This window comes from Xenopus tropicalis, chromosome 5, assembly GCF_000004195.4.
Source record: "Xenopus tropicalis strain Nigerian chromosome 5, UCB_Xtro_10.0, whole genome shotgun sequence".
Classification (NCBI taxonomy): domain Eukaryota; kingdom Metazoa; phylum Chordata; class Amphibia; order Anura; family Pipidae; genus Xenopus; species Xenopus tropicalis.
In genome coordinates, this window is record NC_030681.2 from 119,142,692 (window position 1) to 119,169,274 (window position 26,583).

A 26,583-nucleotide genomic window follows, 5' to 3' on the forward strand; every position below is an offset into this window, starting at 1 on the left:
AAGCACGGTGACTGCTAAACACACCACTACAGAAATATTCCCATCGACAGGACGAACATCCTGGAGGTGACAAGCAACTAGTAAAAACTATTATTCGCTCACTTGACGGTATCATTAAAGCTTTTTGCGTTTTTTTTCGTTGCAGTAAACGCGGCGTTTTGTCTTTGTGTGTGAACCGGCCCTAACCTTTACACGACTTGATTGGCATGTAGACGCCGGACGTTTTAAAGCAGTTTATTATACAAGTTTAGGAATGTAGTGTGATTTGTGCCCTTTACAGCACAAAACGCAACGCTGTGTCAAAAACGTATTTTTCAGAGACATTTTTGCCCTTGATCCCCCTCCAGCATGTCACTGTCCAGGTCGTGGCACCCTTTAAACAACTTTAAAATCAGTTTTCTGGCCAGAAATGGCTTTTCTAGGTTTTAAAGTTCGCCTTCCCATTGAAGTCTATGGGGTTCGCAAAGTTCGCGAACGTTCGCACTTTTTGGCGGAAGTTCGCGAACGGGTTCGCGAACTTTTTTTGCGAGGTTCGCTACATCTCTATTTGCAATGCGAAAAAATCTGGCTTTTGACGCATGCGTAGTTTTTTTTAACGTGTGCTTCATTCCAAAGATCGTAAGCTCTTTTGGGCAGGGCCCTCTTCACCTCTTGTATCTGTTATTGATTGCTTTATATGTTACTCTGTATGTCCAATGTATGTAACCCACTTATTGTACAGTGCTGCGGGATATGTTGGCGCTTTATAAATAAACAATAATAATAATAAAAGGAAGCAAAAATTATTTCACCCATCCCTAGTCACCAGATCTATCCAATAAACCATTATGCATCTTCTTTTCGCCTTGTGTGCCTGACTCTTATTATGTGTGTTTTTCTCTGCAATTATTTTTCTTGATCACTAGCATATTCACATTTGAAAATCTTGCTCATGTTTATTTATCAAAAAGAAAACTCCATCAGAACAAAATCTGCACTGTTCCATTCACTGTTACAATCTTGACTGTTACACCTCCCATTGACTTTTAAGCTTGCCATATATTAGTTGCCAAAGTTTTTCCATTTATAAATCTTGAAAATTCAAGGTCGAAAAATTTGACATTGCAAAAATTTGACATTGCAAAAATCTGAGATTGCGTTTTTTTGTATTTTTTTTTTACAATTTTTTCAAATCATGGAAAAATATTATATAGAATTTGAATAAACCTGGCCTGGGTTATAAGTGTGTGCGACCTGTGGTTGCTGTACATTGAACACAGATTTACTTCAACACAAACAGACCCATAAGTATATTTTGTGAACATATATGCAAAATAGAACACAGAAAATGATGCACTTTTGAAAAAAATCAGCCAATGGCGAAACGCGGATATTCGCCGTAAACCCATGCTTGGTGAAAAATTTCGCTCATCACTAATGAAATTTTTTTTGCACTAGAATTCTGACATGTATTTTTTTTCCTAATAAAAGAACATCATGTTTTTTCACATGGGCCAAAGACACGAGAAAAACAATCCATTGACTCTAAAGCATTTGGCAAAAGAAAAAACACAAGGAAAATGTTCATTGAGTGCAATTTGGTGAAAAATTCTCATTTCAGCAAATTTTTATAGAGATTCACAAATTTTTCAGTGAAATGGGGCAGATTCACTTATCAGTGCAAGAGCCCTTCATACAGTATGTAACATAACCCCACAAAATCCACCCACAAATTCTGTGACAATAAAGTGCGAGTGTATTCCATGGCACAATACATTAGGTTACAAGACAGCACAAATATGAAAATACATTGCAGCTTTGAGCTCCAACTGGCTAGGGACCTATTCATGTAAGAGTTAACAGATTCAGTTGCTGAAAAACATTTATTTTATAAAAAATGCAATTAGCAGGGCTGCACTGATTGCAAACTAATTATATTTAAACTGAGCAGATTTTTACTCAGCCCGGCTCCAGGTGTTTTTAATGGGCATCATCTGATCTCTGGAAATCCGAGGTCCCAAGCAATTGCTGTTGCTGGCAATGTCCCAGATCCTCGTTATCGACAAATGATTTACGTTTCCTATAATCAGAATGCAGTTCTCGTGCCTTAAATACCATTAGGGAAAATACATAGAAAAACCTGAAAACTGTAAACACCCATGGAATTCCCAAGTCATAAGAGACCAGACAGTCCACTAGAGACATGCCTCTTTGCATTAATTGGAATCGCCACTAGTGACGGGCAAAATAATTCGCCAGGCATGGATTTGTGGCAAATTTCCACGAACCCATGTTTTGTAAAACGGCGACAAAATTTGCTGTGGGAAAATCAGCCACGCGTAAAAAAAAATGATGCCCGAGTCAAAAAATTGTCGTTTTTAAAAGATTTGACAATTTTTCCCTGAAACGGCACAGATTCACTCATCACTAATTGCCACATGTAAATCATATTAACTGCCTTCTTCCAGATTTTCAGGCAGTTACCCAGGATTGTCACCTCTGGTGACATGCAAGTGAAAAACAAATTGTTTCATTTATTTTCAATGAGATTAAAAAATCTCAAACGCTTTAATAAACTGTTTGAAAAAGTGATGTTTTTTGTCAAATGTTCTTACTTTTTCTTAAAAAAAATCCCAACAATTTGAGGTTTCAGAAAATACTTGTGAATATTTTTTTTCTTAAATCAAGAATGCACACTTAATTTTTGATAAAGTTGCCCCTTACTGTAAATTCACTCATGTACAATTTTACATGCAGATTTATCTAAAAAAAACCAAACTGAAATCTGTGCTTATTTATAAAAAAAATCAACTTGCAAAAACTTGATCAAGTAATAAAGTGAAAAAAACAACTCGAACGGAGTGAAATCAAATTCTACTGTTCATTTTAAATAAATCTGCAAGATGTTGAATTTGTCTTGAAAACTGGAATGAGAAAAATAGCTTAGATTTTGAAAGTACAACTGTCAATGACTTCTAAGGTGGCCATTTACAGGCAGATTTCAGCTGCCGATTTGAGTCCTTCAGACTGATTGGGCAGCTTATGTGCTTGTGTATGGGCACCCCTAACAGGCCTATTAGAAAGAAATCTGCCCTAAAATTGGCCAGATCTCGATCGGGCAGATTTGATTCATATACCAGTTGCTGATCTTGCTAAACAAGCAAATCTGAACGTGTATGGCCACCTTCATATGCTGATTTTTTTTAAATCAAGTTTACAAGTAATTTTGCACTTAATAAACTTTAAAAATGTAAGTTTTGTAAGCTTTAATTCAGAATTTTTACTTCCAATAACTTGGAATAGTTGAATTATAAAACCAAACTTGCCTCAACCCTTCCTCCTTGTAGATTGTAAGCTCTTTTGGGCAGGGCTCTCTTCACCTCTTGTATCGGTTACTGATTGTTTTATATGTTACTCTGTATGTCCAATGTATGTAACCCACTTATTGTACAGCGCTGCGGAATATGTTGTCGGTTTATAAATACAGGTATAGGACCCATTATCCAGAATGGTCGGGACCAAGGGTATTCCGGATATGGGGTCTTTCCGTAATTTGGATCTCCGTACCTTAAGACCTGTAAGCTCTTTTGGGCAGGGCCCTCTTCACCTCTTGTATCAGTTATTGGTTGCTTTATATGTTACTCTGTATGTCCAAGTCTACTAAAAATCAATAAAACAATAATTTTGCATCCAATAAGGATTATTTATATCTTAGTTAGTATCAATTACAAGGTACTGTTTTATTAATACAGAGAAAAAGGAAATCAGTTTTAAAATTCAAAATTATTTGATTAAAATGGAGTCTATGGGAGACGGGCTTTCCGTTATTTGGAGCTTTCTGGATAACGGGTTTCCGGATAAGGGATCCCATACTTGTACATGTTAATAATAATAATAACAATAAAATGCTTGATATGAAATTATCTATGATCTAGCTATGAGGCACTATTCTTGAGTCAGAACACAGTGATTGATGCTGCCTGAATAGGTCAATAACTGCTTCCACAAGCAATGTCATGGCAAATGGAACTTCTAGCCTACATATTACTCAGCTTCTTTATTGTTACTGGTTTCTGACCACAATAAAGCCACGACCACACCATTTTTGACGCAACTACGCCTTTTTGGACAAAAACCACAACGTTTTACCAATTTTTTCCAATGGTGAAATCCGCTGTGAATCCATGCCTGGTGAAAAAATTTGCTCATCACTAGAGTTATAGACACATATGGGTTTCACTCACCACCTCATCCTCACAGGAAGCTTCCCATGGCAGAACCAAGTGATGACATTGATGTAGCAAATCTATGACTGGGTCATACAAGAATTTCCAAAAAATATTTTCAATCGTCAAAGCTATAAAGAAAATTGCTTATATTTTATAGTAACAAAATCTGTATTTTTCTCCTTAAGTGCTGGTGTGTAATTCAATTTAATGATGCTGCAGTTTTTACTTGGGCTCCTCGTGCCTACGGGTTAGTTTGTATTGATTCAGTCACTGTTTACTTCTCAGGTAACAAACTGCCACATAAAACACCAAATAAGAAAAAAGTCTGCATTTCTTTTCTTCAGTGTGTCTACAAAAATGATTCCCTTGGCAAACAGAAAGTACAAAAAAATAAACAGGCGATGTTTTAGCATTTATTATTGCTACCAAGAATGTGCTAAAATATGTTATCATAAATCACTGTGATCCTTTGATTAATTGGTTTTCAAATATAAAAACTTACCATTTTTGATTGAAAAATAATCTTCCAGACAGTATTACCTACATTTGTACCTACTGAACCTGGTGCAGGCATGGGACCTGTTATCCAGAAAGCTCATGATCTGGGGTTTTCCAGATAAGGGGTCTTTCTGTAATTTGGATCTTCATACCTAAGTCTACTAAAAAATATAAAAAAATGTAACTAAACCCAATAGGATTGTTTTGCCTCTTATAAGGATTCATTATATCTTAGTTGGGATCAAGTACCGGGTACTGTTTTATTATTACAGAGAGAAAGTAAATAATATTTAAAAATTAGAATTATTTGCTTATAATAGAGTCTATGGGAGATGGCCGTCCTGTAATTTGGAACTTTCTGGTTAATGGGTTACTAGATAATTTTTTGCTGACAGAGGCACCTTAATCTAGTTTTCTGTGGCCATTGTTTCTGGCATCTGAAACAATTTTGGAAAGCCTTTATAAGTGATGATTACTTTGGTGAAGATCCAGATGCAACATATAAGGGCAGTGCACTTGCACTCAAGACTCTCTTAACTGGATGTGCTTTATTGTAAGCACAAATATTTTGACTGGCTCCCTAGTTTATCTTAAGTTTACTGGACAGATGTCCCCAACCCCTTCAAAAGGTTAGTGTATGACTATCAAACCCCCAGTGTGAAATGTAAACTAAAACAAAATTGCTATGTAAATTAACATAAAAATGACAACAGCAAATACTAATACAACAACAACAAAGCCAAACAATCCTATTGGGTTTATTTAATGTTTAAAATATGTTGTAGTAGACAAAGTATGGAGATCCAAATTACAGAAAGACCCATTATATGGCAGACCCCAGGTCCTGAGCATTTTGGATAACAGGTCCCAAGCGTGTATCATCCATTACAGCAAAACAATATTCTCCACTTTTACATCACTATAATTGACCTTCAGTCTGTCCATGTGTGTCTAGGAGATATAGGCATTCTCACCAGATCTTAACAGAACCATCCCTTAGACTGCGCCCCAACCCATCAAGTTCAACCTTATATCTATATGAAACCTGCCCAACTGCTACTTGATACAGAGGAAGGCAAAATTTCTTCCAAACTTCAAGAAGGCAATCAGGCCAGTCCCTGACTGGCTTCTGATTGTTGTTTTGCAACATTTGTTATAGTGTTTATATTCACTGAATGCAATAGTCTGTACATAAATATATATATATATATGATTCTCATGTACAATATCAAAATAAATATATTGAGGAAAATTTATGAAATCCACATTCATGTTTTAGTGGATTTTATTTAGAAACCATTTATGCTATTTCTACGATTTAGCGGTTCATTTTTTCCTTCTCCATTTTTCAGAAGCCGAGACATTTCATCTTTTCAGACTTCAGTCACGTAACATGATCTTGCATCTCACTACTGTAAGTCCTTGCAGAATAAATGTTATCTCAACAGCTACAACTATAGTATTAACACTTGACCTAAATCCACTTAACTATCCTCTCCAGAATGTTTTCCTTTGTGCAGAATTGAAAGCAGCTAAGTGAACTTGCAACATATCATTTGTATAGTCAGCCAATCCAAATATTTACTATGATTTAGATGTTCAGCACTTCAACCACTGCATCTTATCAGGTATTTAGAAATACTACTATAATCTTTAATTACCAATTAAGCAAGACATCCAGCTGATTGTCAAAAGCATAGCTGCCAAATCTGCTCAACGTGAATTAATAACATTCTTTGTATAAGTCTGACAGTCAATAAACAATCATTGGCTTGGTTATGTTGTCTGAAGATAAGGTACTGGACCAATCCAGTTGATAACAACATCTTAAATTACATGGAGGATTTGTGAATAACTATCTGTTGTTTGATATCCCATGAATCAATTCTGAATAACTTCGTTTCATATCCCTACTAGCCGTGACTGTGTAAGTTCACAGAATGGCAAAGTGTATTTATGCTATAAAATGTATCCGCCTGTGTTAGAAATGTGGATTATCGATAATTCCTGATATTGTATTACAGCTTCTGTTCTAGACCCATGAAATTCATGCTGAGATGCTGCTTGCTTAGATTGGCATAAAGTTGTTTAAGGACACATCTAGGTGATATTCAATACTTTAGATATTTTATTATACTTCACCCCTACATAAAAATACTACAGTGTTTAAATGAATTAATGCCAATGAGAAAGATTTCTGTTCTTAGTATATAATTGTACCTGAAACAGTTTCTCATACTACTGAATGTACAGTAGTGATATAGGATTATTTTTGATTGCAGCTCCCACCATTATATCCACTTTGCAGGATCAACAAATAGGGGCAGATTTATCAACATTCTGATTTTCGCGGTCATAGAGTTTTTTGAAACCACAAATAAACTAATTTCCGCCAAAACAATGAAAGTCTAGTCATTTATTAAAAGATCCAAACTGAAAAAGCACAAACTACAGTAATGTGGAATGAAAATTAGAAGAACGCAAAAACCTCAGATTTTTTTGTGGTTTTTATGTTTTCCCACAAATCTTCATGGGCATACAAACTAAAAAAAACAGAAAACCTCTAAAACCACCAATTAAATAAAGATTGTTACAATTTCCCTAGGTCAACTCCCATTGATTTCTATATAAATATGACAGCTTTTAGATGGCAACATTTTATAGTAGTTGCTATCATGTTTTTTACTCTGAATAAATCATGAACCATAAAGAGTAAAATGCTAACATTAGTAAATGCCCCCCATAAACTTGAAAACTTCCTGTAGAAACATTGCGACCCATACGAAACGCAGAGAGGGTTCTGAGAGATTTTGGATTGAGTATTTACACATTGTAATTCTTGTGAGTATACCCTGTTAGGGGTCTTTTATCTATTATTAAAGCAATATTTCACCATTTGGAGTTAATTTCTGCTTTATCTAAGGAATTGGAAAATTATTGCGTTTGGCCATGATATTTTCTACATCTGGTGAGTAGGTTATCTCCCCAGAGAAGTTCTATGCCCAATCTCTGTGGTTTGGGTCACAGAATAGATGGTGTGCTATCACCCACTCACACTTTAAGTATAAATACACTTGAAACTACTCTTTGTTTGTGTGCTTCCCCACACATGGTGTAGGTATAGCCTGAAGGGGTGCCCTGGAGTTATATCTCTCTAAAGAAATTCCCTTATGGACAGTAACGCTATATAATATATAATAATAATATATAGGAAAATAGTATTTTTCATTTTATGTCTTGGTCTACTTGTACAAGTAAAGTATTCAAGGCCCCCGGGCTAAAGTATCCCACATAGAATATGTGTGTGTGTGTGTACGTGCCATTATACAAATATATGGAAATAGGCAATAAAGAGCAAAATGAAGTGAAAAGAATAACATTATTTCTCTGCCTTCCTATGCAACCACTCTGTGCAAACTTTTTTTTTTCTACTTTTACTTCTCTTTCTGTCTTCTGATTTTTCACATCCAGTAAGTTAGCCTGTATTTTTTGAATGTTAAGAAATGCATTCAAGAGATAAATAAATAAAAGAAAAAATAAATAAAATTAGCAAAATACCATAAATTCATCATTCTATTCAATGTGTTTAAATCATGTGCTAAAGGAATGATATTGTGGCACTATGAAGTATCATATTTTTTCCTGATTAACAAAATCAATATACTGTAACCTTAAATAGAAATGTTCTGTGCAGAATTGACTAATATATTGAAGGCTGTACAACAACATTTCTTACATCCACACAAATCATTCAATAGTTTTACAGCTTGATGCAGTATACAGTATACCTAGAGGATTCATTTTCCCCCTACATTTGCCTTTAACTTCAAGGCAAAGGGGAAAAGAGACAAATATTATGAATTTTATTATTTATTGTATTCACCTTGACTGTAGCAAATCAGAATGCTTAAATGTTTAAAAATATACCTCTTGTTGACTTCTATAGAAGCCCCCCAGTTTAAATTCTTAAGGAAGAAGGAAGAAGAATAGAGATGAAAAGGGCCACCTTATTAGATATGTATGAGTAAAGGGATGGGTAATAATATTTCTTTTAGAGATTGCCTTTTAAAGGAAACGGGATGATATTTGTCCAGAGAATGAAGCATAAGCCTCCAGATAAGGCAAGGCATAAGGCCGGTGTTAAACTAGATGCTACATTATGCTACAATTGGAGTGTGAGAGCATTAGATTTTTTTTTATGTGTACAGCCTGGAACTCCACTGAGGATTGTGATTGAGATTTGTACCTCTGTAATATTTACCAGCCACATTTTTTTTAAATGATTTAGATCAAAAGATATTCTATCCCCTGTAATAGCTAAAAATGACACTAAAGTTTGCCCACACCTTGTATCCCACAGTAGCCAATAAGATGTTTGTTTTTAAACAGCTGGCCAAAAAAGTGGTTTCTATGGTTTACTAGACAAGTATCACATTTCCCTTATGCATATTCTTTAACAGGTATAGATGGACCTAATAAAGAAAGCTCCAATCTGATAAAACTATGCTGAGGATGATGCAGTATGGGAGAGCATGTGAAATGCGCAACAAGCACAATGAAAGGAAGGTAACATTTCACACAGTTTTACACTGATAGACGTCAGCTTAGAAGTTGTTCTGTGTAAAAAGCCTAGGTTCTATGGGCCTCACCGTATTAGCTTGAATTTTGTCCACTTTCGAGGCCTTTAGGATAGTTTATCTTACCGTAATTCTAGAACACTTTTTTTTGCTGCAGCAAACACCAACAGCAAAAATACCAAACAAAAGTAGTGATGAGCGAATCTGCCCCCTGAAATGGCGAAATATCCGCGAAGTTTTTTGTTGCCCATGTCTTTTTTTTGCCTGCATCTTTCTTTTTTTTGATGCAACCATGCTTATTTCGCCACAACCGCACCCATTTTGCCGCAACCGCACCCAATTTGTTGGGGCCGCAACTTTTTTTGATGCGCAACAAATCTTTCTGCTGCAAATTTTCACATAAATTCAGCAAAACAATACCCCACTGGTGAAATGCGGAAATTCGCTGTGAATCCATGCCTGCCGAGAAAAATTTGCTCCTCACTAAGCAAAAGCAAATAGAGTTTTATGAATAGTTTTGATCAAACATTGCCTTGCTGAGATTACATTCAATCTGGTTTGCCTAAACACGTATTAGTGCTTCTGCAATCAAAAATGTATTGTCTCTCATTTTAGATTTCACCAAAGGACATCTTATTCTAATTATGTGGAATTTGTCTTAACTATTTTTATATTTAACAGAACAAATAATTAAAATGCCTCATTTTGCTCTAAGTAAATACTGTGAGAAGTCACAACATCTCAGGGGAATTTCAGCAATGCTGCCCTAAATAATTCCAAATAATGTTCTCGTGAGATTCGATTTGGTTTGAACCACTATCATTAGAATAAAATGATCTTATCAGGGTCTCAGCCATCCTCAGCAATTAATTGTAATAATTCATCTTGTAAATGATAAAGACACATGTTAGACACATGAAAGTCTGATACATAAATAGAAGGTCTTACTTATTGTAAAGGAATAAGGAACTGTGGGAGACACCAATCAGACTTATCCCAGCAATAGCAATGGAACAGCATAAACAGATAACTTTGCCCATGGCCTGTGTATTGCAGTATTTACACACAAGGCAATAACATAGTCTATATAATTGCTATGTGAAGAATGTAGGGTTCATTCAGGGCTGAAAGACCCAGTGCCAGGCTCAAAAATGGGCTACCACCAAAAGGCTATACAAGAATATGCTTGCACATTCTAGAGACGTATGTATATTTATATGCACCAGTTTACTGGTGCAACTGATCAATGTATGTAACACTTGAGTAAAGGGCATCCTTTCCTATTTCAGATTTTTAGTGTTTTGTTAATTCCTTTAGTAAGCCCTATAGTGAATGTACCTTTAGACTTTATTGCACCCTTATCTTCCAGCTCAGAACTCCCACCTCTGCATCTGCCCACAAACCATCACCTATACCCCATTCAGGAATCTGATGACTGAAGCACGAGGACAGATGTGAGATCTAGTGAGGTAAGTTGGATAAATGATGCGTGAACGGGATGTGGGATGTCTAAAGTGTACACATTTCCCTTGTTTTTTCTACACCCTCATCTAAACTTCATACCTCAGCATCTTGACGACAAATCAGTTATCTTCCCTCGGAGATTGGATCACCACCCTCAGATATCAGCTCACACTCCATAACCATGAGTTGATGATTCAAGGGATAGAAGTGGCAGATGTTTCATGTTCTGTTGCTGAACCTAAAGCAACTAGTGTTTTTACCTTCCTAGCCCTGTTACTTTTTCATTATAGAATTCTGATTTTGTTTTTTAAAGCCCCCTAAAAGCTCATAAACCCCAAATTAAAATTACATGATACGTGCTTTTTAGGTGTCACCATAACCCAAACTGTCCCTAGTTCCCCCAATACAGAGCACACTTCCAAATAAAGTTCACCCAATCCACACATTATTGTATCATAATTCATTGTGCCTTTAACAGTACACCATCAAACCCACTGCACTGGAAATTATTGTTGTAAATAGGGCCAACTGTTCACCAATGGTGAAAGCCTTACACATGCAGCCCATAAATGCATGTGTCTTTTAAGCTCGATTTTTAGTGATGAGTGAATCTGTCCCATTTCGCTTCTCCATAAAATTTGCAAAAAATTGCGAAAATTCACGAAACGCGAAAAATGGTGTGTCAAAACATTTGTCACGCGCACACCAATTTTTTTTCGCCTGATTTGCAAAAAAAAATTGCTAATGGCGAAAAGCTGAAATCCCCCCCGAATCCATCCATGGCAAAAAATTTTGCTTATCGCTATCAATTTCCAGAGAGAAATGTTGTATTGCTTGTTAGAACCCAAAGCAGGCAATCTATGTTACATCAATGGTTCTTTTTCATCATATAGTAACTTGCACCAATGTTTTTGTTTCTGAGTAATAATATCAACATGTTTCATAGAAGGCCTCTCTTTATTTCTATTATACACGGAACACACTGTACCTTTTATCGCTATGACTGTTCTTTATCCTAGGAGACTGCATTCTACAGCAGACTATATATATACATATACATGTTCTTGATGAAGTCATATAATGACATGTAGACATGTATATATGTGTACACGTGTGTGTGTGTGTGTGTGTATTTCGTTACATTTTCTTATTACTTTAGCATCTCAAAAATTAAGGATCTAATTCCGCAAATGCAATAACCATCATATGCAATACATCATATTATTCTAACAACCTAGTTAGCGAAATTAATACCAAATACCTCAGTTTAGCTAAATGGAATTACTGAGAGCAATCAAGATATCCCTAGAGTCAGTTAAATGTTATCACTGAGAAATAGTGCCTCAGTCCATGAACACTAGCTAGTTTTGAAATGAAATCCCCAATCACTGTGTCTGTTCTGGGGAAAACACTCAGGTACTGTATGCATTCTCACAGGCCACTGTACAGACTAAGCATGCCAGAAATCTTTACAAGAAAATCATTACTGATGAATATCTGTGTTGCAAAGGTTAATACCTGGAAATTCAGTTTTAAGTATTTAGTAGTGAATGCTGTCTATGATATAAAAATGATTCCCATATACATAAGTATTATCCTACTTATTTATATACTGGTGATTGAAACATATTCAATACTATAGTTGTGTTATCTGTACAGTTAGCCATGTTCTCCCACTGCTTCCCCTGGGTGCTCCAGTCTCCCATAGTACAAAACTGACCTTAATGTTTTGATTTTACTGTATGTCTAATTGGGTGGGGGGCAATGTGAATGGATGAACATTTTGTAAACAGTTCAGGTATGTTGGTGCTATATATATGCTAGTGATACATGGGGTGATTTTATATAAGAAAGGACATATCCCCCCTCTCCCAATTGAAAAAATAAGTATTAGGGATGCACCGAATCCAGGATTCAGTTCAGGATTCGCCCTTTTTCAGCAGGAATCGTATTTGGCAAATTTCCTGGTCCTGGCTGAACAGAATCCGAATCTTTAAAATCGTGTAACTTTTCATCACACAAAAAATAAAAATAAAATTTTATGCTGCATTCAGACGAATCTTTCATGAAGGATTTGGGGTTCGGCCATATCCCAAAATAGTGAATTCGGTGCAACCCTAATAAGGATATTATACATCCATTTGCAGATTCTGGCAAATGTCAGGGGGGCTGCTGAAAGATGCCATAGACAGTCACTACTGATTGGGCCTCTGTGCACTCTAATGCCAGGGACTATTTTATAGCCCAGTCTGCAGCTGTTGAAAAGCTAAGCTTAGGGGGTGTCGCAGGTTATCAAGCGGGTTGATCTGTCACAGAAGATGATTCTACAAGGCTGATTATTACATTTTGGTAATTGCACTGATTTCAAAGCTGCCATGTACTAATAATCTGAATACATTATTAACCAGGTAAGTGACAGCAGCACAGAGCATGTGCAGAATCAGCAGAAAAGAAAATGGGGAGCTACTGGGGCATCTTTGGGGGCACAGATCTTCCCTGCTAAAAGGGCTTTGGTTGCCTTGGGTTGGTACAGAAGCCCTAAATATAATGTACAACAGTTCTTCCCTACTTCTTTTATTTCCTTTAAAGTGATTTAAAGTGATACTTGTTGCTGTTGAAATAGATTTTGAAGGACAAGGATACAGTCACAGTGGCCAACCATTCTCTCACCCCCCCCACCCCCTTCCTATTATGTCGGCCAGGGTGAAGGCAAGCAAAACAAATTTTGACACTGAAATGCCTGCTTGTATGCTTTGAATGTGCTGTGGGTACAGTATGAAGAAGAGGTAAGTCTAAAACAGCTGGACCTGCTGAGTAATCTGGAAATGTTTTCCAACTCATACAAGTGGCATCTTTAATATTTATGAGTGGTAAGGCTAAAGCAACTGGACTTGCTGAGTAATTCTGCAAAGCCTCTTGGACAAGTAGTGAAAAATGTCAAAAATATTGGCTGCCTTAGGATTACTTGTTATGTTATATATCATGTGGTATGTCATGACTAGTAATGGGCAATTTTTTTTGGCAGGTATGGATTCGTGGTGAATTTCAGTGGTTTATTTTTTTATGAAACAGGCGTCAAAATTCGGCGCGGGAAAATTTGCAGTGCAACAAAAAATTGTCAAACCCATGTCAAAAATATTGTTCAGCGTGTAAAGAAACTGATGGGCGTCAATTTTTTTGATGCAAGTGACAATTTTTTTTTTCATTCTACATTTTTGTCGTTTCAGGATTTTTTCGCTGTTTCACGAATCTTTTGAAAGATTTGCTAATTTTTCGCAGAAGCCAAACAGGACATGAAATGTAAGCTATAGAGGCATATCCTGAAATCAAATTTGTTATAAAGATTGGCACAATTTTTTCTCGCACCTCTTCAAAGAGAAAAGCCCTTCTGGTTATAGAATGAGACTAATATTAGGATAAAATGATTTTATACATGGAAGTTTTGTGTGTTAAAGTGATCCGGGCACCGGTTTATAAAACACAGCATAGAAATAATGGGATGAGTTCAATGGCTACTGTAGCACTTGAACTTCTGGACTTTATTATACCTCATGTGTTAAATGCTAATCTCTTTCAAAACAACAGAATGTACAGTTAATGTTAGATTTGTTTTTATCTGCTTCAAACTGTGACAGTTTAGACCCACCCTGTTTTCATGCTTGTGGGATTCCCTCCTACAAATCTCAGACATTGCTGGCTAATAAACTAAAAGCGTACTTGATGTTTTTGCATATTATAGTCAATTTTAGATGTTGTATATGAAGAGATAAGTAGGACATCTAGTGGTGCACATATGAATTGAATTTTCTTTCTGCCATAGAATAGTCATGAGGAAATGATTTTGTCACATTAAACTAGGCAAAATGAACAGACTTTTTCCTTATTAACGCAGGCAGCAGACATAATGCCCAAACTGAGCCAATGCAGCAGATATTCGTACTGTAATAGTGTCCTGTTTGGTGAACAGAAAGAAAATGAGATCTCCTTCTTTTTTTTAATCTTTCTCACACCATTTTTGTTTTTTTAATACTTCTGCCCTGTGCTACCCACTAACAATTTCTCTTGTTATTCACTTTACTTTCACCTGTTTCTCTTCTCTTGACCCATTTTCTTCATTCACTATCTTCTTTTCAAATCTCTTCTCCACTTTTCTCCCCTTCCCATGTTAACCGTTCCATTCCCCTTTGTTTGCTCTTTCTCCCTTTGCTCTTTTGGCTGTTCAGCTCAATTTGGTGCTTTCCCTTAGTAGTAGTTAGAAACTGCAGGGAGAATTAACTGGCACAGAGCTGTTCCCAACCCAACTGTTTGTTCCTGTGTATGATTTCTGGATAATGACATTTGTTTCATCACTTAATGCTGGCTTGCTGAAAACCTTAGGGAGGATCCCAGTCTCACAGTTCCCACAGCCAACCTGGCCCTCAGGGTTCCAGGTTACTTGCCCTGGCTTATTCCCTTTAGTTCTGACCCTAATAGTAATGTTTGAGTTGCAGGGTGGATTAAGACCCAAAGACACCCCCCACCCCACCTCACCCTCACTGTCCATAGTTACCCTGAGTTATTAATATCAGTATTCTTACAAATACAGTATTCATACATACCATTGCAAATATGCTCCAATTAGTGCCCAGCACATTGCAGTAAATTCCCAGGATAAGCACTGGCTGGAAAGCTCTGCCTCTCATCATAGATTACAGTCCTTAACAAATCGAAAGGATTTTAACTTGCTAATATTTAGTTGTTTAGTATGTAACAGATAATGCTTAATTATTCTGTGCTTTGCATCAATGCCCCCTATATCAACTGTGTTTCATTAAAAAAATCAGTTTTTTGGGGCTCCTAGGAATATATTTGTCCCTTGCCCATTTACTCACACCAGGTGTCCAGTCCCAGAGTCCCAGAGCTCACTGCATTGACTGAAAGGGAATGCCACTACCTGGGGTCTAAGCACTTGAGTTCCCAGCTTAGCAGGTGTTGTCTGGGGACACCATGCAAACTGTTACTACTCTTACTATTTATCCTACACATGTCTCACGCTCCTATAGAATATAGAAGAGGCATTAGTCTCACTCTATATTGTTCTAGTGTTCACAGTATGCCTCTCCCTAATCTCCATCCAGCTATTCTCTACTTCAGACAGAGTACTTCTTCTTTAATAAACCTTCTGCCTCAGGCTCCCTATTACTTTCCACCCTCTTCCATAATATGCTGGATGAATTATAGTTAAATCTTACTCCTTTAAAAAGCACTAAGTTTGCCCAGGAGCAGTAACCCATAGCAACCAATCAGCAGGTAGAATTTACTGGTTACCTGTTTAAAAGCACGCATCTTATTGGTTGCTATGGGTTACTGCTACAGGGCAAACTTAGTTTGGAAAAATATCTAAAATATCATTTTTCCAAAGTGGTTGGACCAGCCCCTTTAATCAGCCAATAAAGTTAAATAAACATTTCTCCCAAGCTATTGTTTTTAGTCACAATAAAAATATGGGATTCATTAGTAAATATCAGCACTCGTATAATTTCCTTGCACTTTGATTTAAAGAATAACAACTTTAGAGGGTCATTCAGTACACTTAGTAAATGAGCCATAGTCTTGCCAGAGTCCTATGAGTAAACAGCCAACCTTTTGTCCATAGTTACAAATTTAGCTGTGGGCAAACTCTCTCACCTTATTTATATGCTTAACATTCTTTAGATGGCTAATGTCACAAGGTTGTGCATTCACACCGTAGGCTCTGGCCTTTGTGAGTTCAGAACAGCAGCGGCGGCGGCACAGGAGCACACCATCTCACACCGCAAATCCATTTACCTCCCGGCTTTTTGTAGCATTTAGAAATTCTTGAGCTTTTGCGTTATTGTTTTCACCCAGAGTAACAATTTTCATCTCTTAACTCTACCCGAAAATGAGAAATCCGTGCTTCTTGTCAAGACTTGTGTTTCTAATAGAACTGACAGGGTTTAATTTAATAATGCATTCAACAAATTGTGTCCTTACTTGTCCTTCCTTCATAGATTATTGTAAAAGTATAAACTTACGGCCCGGCCCATCTGTGTACATTCCATACATATTACAGGCATGAACTGAGGAGAATCTCCCTGTGGCAAAGCAATAGATTCTCGCTTTAAAAGCTGATTCTAAAAAAAAGACTTTTTGTTCATGGGTGTTTTGCTGGTTTCCAAGGAAGTTTGTTATCAGCTGACACATTTATCTGGCAAATAAATCACTCTGTATTCATTCCATATACCTTCAGAACGTTACCAGTAAATCATTTATACCTTTTAGGCTTTTCAGTGTCACATTATGGAAGATGCATCAGAGGAAATATCTTAATGTCTTGGCCAACAGTGTTATAGATTATCTGCCTTCCAAATACTGTTGATATGATATCATAAGAACCACCTTTCTGCTTTTTCTTAGCCTGGAGAAGGGGTTGGTGCAGATCTCTAGAGAGAAGGGTGTAACTTGGCTGGAATTACCTGCAAATGTTAAGAATAATATTACATACTTGCCGTACCCGCAATCTTGATTTCAGTTTATAGTAAGCCCCCGTTTTGCACCTGTGTTTCTAAAACATGGGTCCCTAAATGACATACAGAATAGAATAGGAATTCAAGCTACATAAGCCTTTAAAGGAACAGTAACACCAAAAAATGAAAGAGCTTTAAAGTAATAAAAATATAATGCACTGTTGCCCTGCACTGGTAAAACTGGTGTGTTTGCTACAGTAACACTACTATAATTTATATAATAAGCTGCTGTGTAGCCATGGGGGCAGCCATTCAAGCTGGAAAAAAGGAGAAAAGGCACAGGTTACATAGCAGATAACTGATAAGCTCTGTAGAATACAATAGTGTTTTATCTGTTATCTGCTATGTGCCTGTGCCTTTTCTCCTTTGAATGGCTGCCTCCATGGCTACATAGCAGCTTATTTATATAAATTATAGTAGACTTTTTGAAGTAAACACACAACTTTTACCAGTGCAGGGCAGCAGCACATTATATTTTAGTTACTTTTATACACTTTCATTTTTTGGTGTTACTGTTCCTTTAACCTTTTCCTGAACCAGCAATATAAAGAAATGTAGGCTACAAACTGCTAAATGTGACTACATGCTAAAGCACAACCTTTGGGGGGGGGGGGTTGGGTGACAATAGGTGTTAACTGTAAAGGTGGCCGTACACAGTCACCAAACAAGTGGATCTTCTCCAAATATTCCCACCTTAAGATGGGTGATATTGGTCTAATAGGCCTCCTAGGGCCAAACTATCAAGTTGAAATGGTGGACCCCGATCCGACAGAAATTCAAACCTTCCTAATCGAGATCTGCACAATTTCAGGCCAGATATCGGTTGGTTAGGCCTGTTGGGGGTGCCAAAACTCGCGAATATTCGCGAACTTTGCGAACCCCATAGACTTCAATAGGAAGGCGAACTTTAAAACCAAGAAAAGCCATTTCTGGCCAGAAAACTGATTTTAAAGTTGTTTAAAGGGTGCCACCACCCGGACAGTGGCATGCAGGAGGGGGATCAAGGGCAAAAACTTCTCTGAAAAATACTTGTAAAAAAACCGCCAAAAAAAGCGCCAAAAAAAAAACGCAAAAAAATAACGCAAAAAAAAAAAACCGCCAAAAAATAACGCTAAAAAAAAAAACCGCAAGCTATTCCTATGTATATGCATAGGCGATAAAATGAAGCGGAAAAAACGCGGCGGAAAACCAAGGAGAAAAAACGCGGCGCCAAAAAAAAACGAGGCGAACCCAAAGTGGCGAACATCGGCGAATTTGCGCGAACACCCGATGTTCGCGCGAATTAGTTCGCCGGCGAACAGTTCGCTACATCTCTACTAGTAACTAAATATATTGAAGATCCAGTTACAAAGTGTACAATTAGTCTAAAAGGCAAATATAGAAAATGCTTAAACTTCTCTTTAGCCTTGTTTAGATTAATTAAATTAAGGCCACAAATGGCCATAAACAAGCCTGTAAAAACCAATAAGTGCAATAAATGCACCATGGTGTTTGTATAAACTAAATAAGAATTATTTATTATCTGACACTGTAAGTATTATAAGGGTTATCTAATTTTGCTTGGCACCCTGCTCCCCATGCAGATAACAATATGGCATGAATTTCATATGTAAAAAACAATGTTTACTCCTGTGGGGAACTGATAGACTAGTTACCCTTTTATTTATGCAGACAGTTTCCTAATCCTGTTTAAAAGAAGGATCCTGGCTGTTAATTACTGATCAGTAGGAGTCATTGTTCCTTTGTATAAAAGGGAGAAGCTGATAGAGCCCACATTCTTTCTTTTTGGATTATACCTGGGCAGGAAGGTTAATAAGACTGGAGTGTAGGCAGAGGAATGACCTGTTAGGGAGAGTTAGTTGCAAGGACATTCTGTTTTATAGCTCGCTCTAGGAGTGGGAGCTGGGTTCAAGGTATTCAGTGAGCAGCCTGATGCTCCTACCAGGAAAGAAAAAGAATTAGAATTCTGTGTGTCTTACCCTCAAGTGTGTACAGACTTAGAGGTAGATATTGTACCAAATTATGTTACCTTCTGGGTAGCCGGGCAAGGTATGGGTTCCTTTAATAGCCTGGTACAAAGTAGAAATGACACACTTGCTGAATTTATGGTGAGAGTGAATGCAGCACTCTCTATTTTACTGGAACAGGTAAATGAAAACCATAAGAGAACAAGTACAAATAATATCAGTAAGAACAAACCAATACAGTTATACAATTTGTTAACCCCTGTGGTGCACCACATATAACTGAGAGTTCAGGCCTGCTTGTTGTGTACACTTTATGTTGGTGCGCACTTATCTGTGATCCAAGGTGTGACATCCAGAAGATCCAGTACATTAGATTTATAATCCGGTGATGGAAATCTATTCAGTGTTCCCAATATTTAGTCCTGGTTCTCCTCTTGGGTAGAACTGGGCCACTAACTAAGCAGGGGTGACTGACTCTAACGGGCACCGGAACCTGGGGCTCTAACCTACTCTGATCAGAGAAGGGACCTGACTACTGAACCTTCTGGCTCTTATAAAACAATTCCCTAAATCCCTAACTGGGCCCTAAATCTGCACTAGTTACAGTGAGGGCCTATTGGAACTGGAACCTAATGGTCCTAAGGTGCAAGGAGAGTAAAATCCTTCCCTGACTGACACTTACTGACACACTAAGGGGAACCTGCAGTTGGTGCAGCCTTTCCTGCACTTCTTCCAACCATGCATCCCAGGGGGTCTCTCTCTCTCCCAGCTGCCAGATCTGTGCATGCTCTCTCCTTGCCTTATTGCCTTGACTTCCTCTTTCCCATCTCTCCTTGCAAAGTCACATGGTATCAGCCTTACTGTTTCCAGATTGTCTAAGGCTGCCATCTGCAGGCTGGAGGTGGCGTTTGCACAGTCCTCATTTGCCTGCCTGTTACACTGCCCCCTCCTTTGAAAAGATGCGTCCTCGCATCTAGTTATCTGAGCACAATAGTCTGAATGCCACTTGGGTGCCTTTCTCTGTCTCTGGGGCCTGGCTTGTAAGTTAGGAGGATCTGTAAAGTTCTGAGGTCCAGGACTTACAGTTGGATCAGGCATTGGGGTGGCATGTAGCAATGGTTCCTCACCATCTGTTTCCGAACTGGAGTCATTGGACTCTTCCACATCACATAGCTGTGGGTCATTTGAGTTAGAATGGTCAGAATCCTCATCAGGGAGTGGAATTGCAGATTCACCTGTTGGGAGTTGGTCAGGTAACAGAGGGTCTTGAGTAGGGGGCTGTTCAGCCAGTTGGGTCCAAGGGCCAAAAAATGGTTTCAAGCGTGCATAATGCTGAACAGAACTGTGTTTTCCCTCTGTATCACATACTCTATACAATACATCAGACAATTTTTGAGCAATTACATATGGACCTTTATACTTTGGTCGAAGTTTTGGGCACACACCTTTTTTCCTGGTTGAATCTCTTACCCATACATTTTCTCCTGGTTCATATACCTGGGCAGTTATTTTTAAGTCATAGTACTCTTTCTGCTTTCCAGTAGCTTTAGCTTGGTGATATTTAACCATATTTCTTATACCTGCCAACCTTCTTGCAACTTCACTTACATAACTGGTAGGGCTAGTAAATTTTTCATCTACATCCCCTCCATTAACAAGGTCTACAGGCAAACATACTTCCCTCCCAAACATTACCATGAAGGGGGAATATCCTGTAGAGGACTGTACACTGCTACGGTACGCCATCATAACATATGGAAGAATGTCATCCCAATCCCTCTGTTGGTCTTCCACAAATGAAGACAACATAGTAAGGAGTGTCTTTAAAGACTTTTGATTCAAAATTCCTACCCTGATCTGTATGGAGAGACCTTGGTACTCCATAATGACATATAAAGTCCTCCACTAATGTTTTTGTAACAGTTTTAGCTTCCTGGTCTGGGAGAGGGAACCCTTCAGCCCATTTTGAGAAATAATCACCAATCACTAGGATGTATTTGTTACCCTTGTGGGTTTCTGGTAGGGGTCCCAATATATCAAGGGCGACCCTTTGCAAAGGACGATCTGTTTGTGAAGATACCATTGGTGCCCTAGCAGTTTTCTTTTCATTTTTACGAGCCCCACATATAGTACAGGTTTTACATCATGCTTTGACGTCTTTACGCCAGGATGGCCAGAAATACCGAGCAATGACCTTGCCAGTGACCTTATCCACACCTAGATGCCCACCTGTTTTGTCATTGTGTAACATCTCTAGAATCACTGGTACAGCTCTGCGGGGGACAACAATTTGGAATTTAGCCTGCCTGGGGTCATCTCCATGTGTTTTTCTTACCAGGAGTCCACTCCTGATTGATAAATTAGACCAGTGTTTCCGAAAAACATCTTGATGTGGGGAGCTATGAGCCTCAGTTGGGAGAGAAGTTTCTCCTGCCATAATCCATTCTTTAAGTTGGCAGATGTCATTGTCTAGGTCTTGAGCTGATTTTAGATCCACAGGGATAACATGAACTGGTTGTGTTATTGAGTTCTCTGCTATTGAACAAGAAGGAGGCTCTGAAGTGCTGCTTTGGGTCTCAGAGTATGGTCTGCGGGATAGCGCATCTGCATTCTGGTGATGGCGGCCTGCTCGATGCTCAACTACATAATCAAACATGGAAAGTTGTTCCAACCAACGAGCCAATTGACCTTCCGGCTCATGAAAGGTGTGTAGCCATTTCAGAGAGTTATGATCAGTCCTGACAGTGAAATGTCTTCCTAGTAGATAATGTCTATAGTAGCGGGTAAATATAACAACAGCTAGCAATTCTTTACGAGTTGTTGCATACTTCCATTCAGGTTTGGTCAGCGCTCTGCTTGCATAAGAGATTACTCTTTCATGACCGTCTTGTATTTGAGACAACACAGCACCAATTCCTGTTTCACTAGCATCAGTGTCCAATATAAAAGGCAACTGTGGGTCTGGGTAGGCCATAATTGGAGCAGACAATAAGCGTTGTTTTAATTCCAAAAATGCATCTCCACAGGCCTTGCTCCATATGAACTTTGCACCTTTCTCAGCTAATTTGTGCAGGGGGTCAGCAATATGTGCAAATCCCTCAATAAATTTCCTGTAATAGGCGGCCAGCCCTAAGAAACTGCGTAATTCCTTGATATTTTGTGGAACAGGCCATTGGGTAATAGTGGTGACTTTTTCTGGGTCTGGCTCCACACCTGCTGATGAAATAACATGTCCCAGATAGCGGACCTTTTCACAGAATAATTTACACTTGGATGGCTTCACTTTCAGGTTAGCTTCCTTTAATTTTTGCAACACGCAGGACAATCTCTGCAGGTGTTCATCCCATGTTCTGCCAATCACAATAATGTCATCCAGGTAAACAAGGCAAGCAGTCCCTTGCAAATCAGCCAGTACAATGTCCATCAATCTCTGAAATTTACTTGGGGCATTGCAGAGCCCAAATGGCATGACATTAAATGAAACAGTCCATGACTAGTAACAAATGCTGTTTTGTGTCTGTCAGCAGGGTGCACCTCCACTTGCCAGTATCCACTTGTAAGGTCTAGGGTAGAAAACCACCTGGCATTTGACAAAAGATCAAGGGTATCATCGATTCGTGGTAGTGGATAAGCATCTTTGACAGTGATATCATTAAGCTTCCTATAGTCCACACAAAGTCTTACCCCACCATCTTTCTTTTTGACTAATACAACTGGTGCTGCCCATGGACTGGAGGATGGTGATACCAATCCACGGGAACAAAGATCATGAAGCTGATCATCAAAGTTTTTTTGAAAATGAATAGGGATCCTTCTTGGGCCCATACGGATGGGAGGGGCCTGCCTTGTGTCAATGTGATGACGTGCAGCTGTAGTGCATCCCAAGTCATTGTCTCCAGAATTGAAAACACATTCATATTGCATTAAGAGATTAATAGCATTTTGTATTTGGAAATTGTCTAGCCCTCTATTGTCAAGTCCAAGTTCGTTCTTTAGCTGGTCTGATGTCCAGGTGCAGTGATTGTTGTGGCTAGAGTTAAAGCCGGTAGTCTGTACGTTCGGACTCTTTAAATTGGTAATAAGGTTTGAAGGGGCCACAGAAATATCATGGTGCAGAATGCCCAACAAGGTACCAGAATACATAACTTGGGGCTCCGAAGTTACATTTGCCACTCGGACAGGGACTTGACCATGTTGACTACAACCAAGAGACCGCCCAATAATGAGCTCTGATTTGTCATTATAGACAGGTTCTAGGAAAACCTCCTTCCCAGAGTATTGCTGGCCTTCCACTTTTCCAGGAATAATGACTTCACTTCTGGGTGGTATAACTGTGTTTTTATCAACCACCACACGTTGAATTTCAGCCCCATCATCTGAAGCTATCAGGGAAAACTTTCGGCCCATCAGTGTACAGGATCTGTCAGCTATGTTAATAGTTCCAGCATACTGTTGTAAAAAATCAGTACCAGCCAGGGCGTCTTGCAGTGCATCCTTTGCAACAACAAATTCAACTGCGAGGTGCAAATTCTGAATTGTTACAACTGTTTTCCATTTACCAATTACATGCATGGTTCCACTATTAGCAACCGTTAGCATGGTATGGCAAGTTTGCATTGTTTGAGGGTTTTTGGAGTTAATCTGGTCCCAAACTCGCTTGTGGATAATGGAAACTTGCGCACCACAGTCAATTAAAAGGTCACATGGTACGTCTCCTATGTGGATAGGTAGAAAGTAACTGCACCCTACAGCTTGAAGAGTACCTCTTTCAGGTTTATTGCCATTGTAAGCCCCAGAAGGCTGATAATAAGCTACTGACCTTGGGGATTGTGTGGCCTTTTGCGATTTACATTCATATTTGGTATGGCCAAATCTCTCACATTTCCAGCATTTTGTGTTACTTCTATTGTAACCTCTGTCAGGCCCATCTATAGGCCTATTAAATCTTTTATTTCCTGATAGCCCTTTCAATTCTGAGACTTCACGACGTAATTGGTCAATAGCTTCCATGACATCACAGTTAGAGGGGCCCATGACAGGCTGAGCAGTACTTGGGGAGCAGTTGCTACTTACTGCTGAGGTTCCTGACTCAATTTTATGCAGAATTTCTAGCTCAATTGCATTCTGTATGGTACCTGATAATGTTTTTGGTTTGAACAGTCTCAGCTGCATGCGTAATTCTTTATTCACACCATGCTGGAGGAACTGGTCAAGGGCCAGTGAGTCGTGCATCTCTGGTGTAGCATGAGGAAAAGCTTTAACTGCCAGTTTCTGGAGTTCATATCCAAATGCTGCAACAATTTCACCTGGTTCTCGCTTTTTATTAAGAAAATTTTGGCGATGCCATTCTATCCCCAAGTCTGGATCAAAAACTTGCTTTAAAGCAGCCTTTACCAGCTGGTAGTTCCCTTTTATGTCTGTATTAAAGCCTTGGAACACTTGTCTGGCTTTCCCTTGTAGCATAAGGTTAAGTACCTGAAGCCGGGCTTCATCCCAGCTGTTAATAGTAGCAGTGAGTTCAAACTGTTCAAGCCACTCTGTCCACTCCCTAGTGACACCATCAAATGGGTGAGGCCTAAAAATTGGTTTATGAATCTGACTCCCAGTCCCTGCAGAGCTGACCTCAGTGGATTGGTTTTCTGGTATTAACACTGGGGGGTCAGGGAATACACTGGCTTGGTGATTTTCTCCCTCCATGTTATAAAACAATGCAAAATGAAAAACAGAAGATTGCACAAGTAATGCAGAAAATAATTCTGTATATTGTAACCAACGCTGCCACCAATTTGTACCAAATTATGTTACCTTCTGGGTAGCCGGGCAAGGTATGGGTTCCTTTAATAGCCTGGTACAAAGTAGAAATGACACACTTGCTGAATTTATGGTGAGAGTGAATGCAGCACTCTCTATTTTACTGGAACAGGTAAATGAAAACCATAAGAGAACAAGTACAAATAATATCAGTAAGAACAAACCAATACAGTTATACAATTTGTTAACCCCTGTGGTGCACCACATATAACTGAGAGTTCAGGCCTGCTTGTTGTGTACACTTTATGTTGGTGCGCACTTATCTGTGATCCAAGGTGTGACATCCAGAAGATCCAGTACATTAGATTTATAATCCGGTGATGGAAATCTATTCAGTGTTCCCAATATTTAGTCCTGGTTCTCCTCTTGGGTAGAACTGGGCCACTAACTAAGCAGGGGTGACTGACTCTAACGGGCACCGGAACCTGGGACTCTAACCTACTCTGATCAGAGAAGGGACCTGACTACTGAACCTTCTGGCTCTTATAAAACAATTCCCTAAATCCCTAACTGGGCCCTAAATCTGCACTAGTTACAGTGAGGGCCTATTGGAACTGGAACCTAATGGTCCTAAGGTGCAAGGAGAGTAAAATCCTTCCCTGACTGACACTTACTGGCACACTAAGGGGAACCTGCAGTTGGTGCAGCCTTTCCTGCACTTCTTCCAACCATGCATCCCAGGGGGTCTCTCTCTCTCCCAGCTGCCAGATCTGTGCATGCTCTCTCCTTGCCTTATTGCCTTGACTTCCTCTTTCCCATCTCTCCTTGCAAAGTCACATGGTATCAGCCTTACTGTTTCCAGATTGTCTAAGGCTGCCATCTGCGGGCTGGAGGTGGCGTTTGCACAGTCCTCATTTGCCTGCCTGTTACAATATGTTTTACTTGGGTTAAAGAGTAAAAGTTAAGAAAAACAATGTGTGGCAGAGTGACAAGCACAACATGTATGATGGGATACAAGAGACAAAACAATGGTTATAACTCACAAAGTAATAAAACACTACTATTAGGAACAGCAACACAAGTTACTTGTAGGATATCAAGTGAGATCTCTGGAAACATTTAAGGGATTGAAAGATAAAGAGTGTCTTGATTGCCCTCTGGTGGAGCACAACGTAAGTGCTAGAGCTAAATGGCAGATGCCTACCTACCTGGTAGTACAATAGACAATATGTAAAGAGAAAAAACATTTTGGGTCTGGAAAAAAGGACAAATTAAGGAATGCAATTTACCTGATGATCTATGTAAGGAAAAGACAATATCTATTTGTCTATACATTTGGGCATTTGGGTACATATTTCATGGCCCTGAGCAAATAGGAAAACTTGTGCAGTTCAGTGGCAGCTTGTGGCAGTTTACTGAAAAACACTGTTGTATTGCATGAAATATCAGCTATAGTTGTCATTTGGAGCAGATGTAGAAGTTCACTTCCTGAGCACTAAGTACTCAACATCTGTCATCAAATTCCACTCCCCCCCCCCCCACTGTAACAGCGGCCCGAGCTCTGATCCGAGCAGCAGCCCATGAAGCTCCC

At 38.7% G+C, this 26,583-nt stretch overlaps 1 pseudogene; it reads right to left on the bottom strand.

Annotated features, from left to right (window-relative positions):
* Nucleotides 1-1,959: 1,959 nt before the first annotated feature.
* LOC116410984 lies at nucleotides 1,960-24,938 on the bottom strand (annotated as a pseudogene).
* Nucleotides 24,939-26,583: the final 1,645 nt, after the last annotated feature.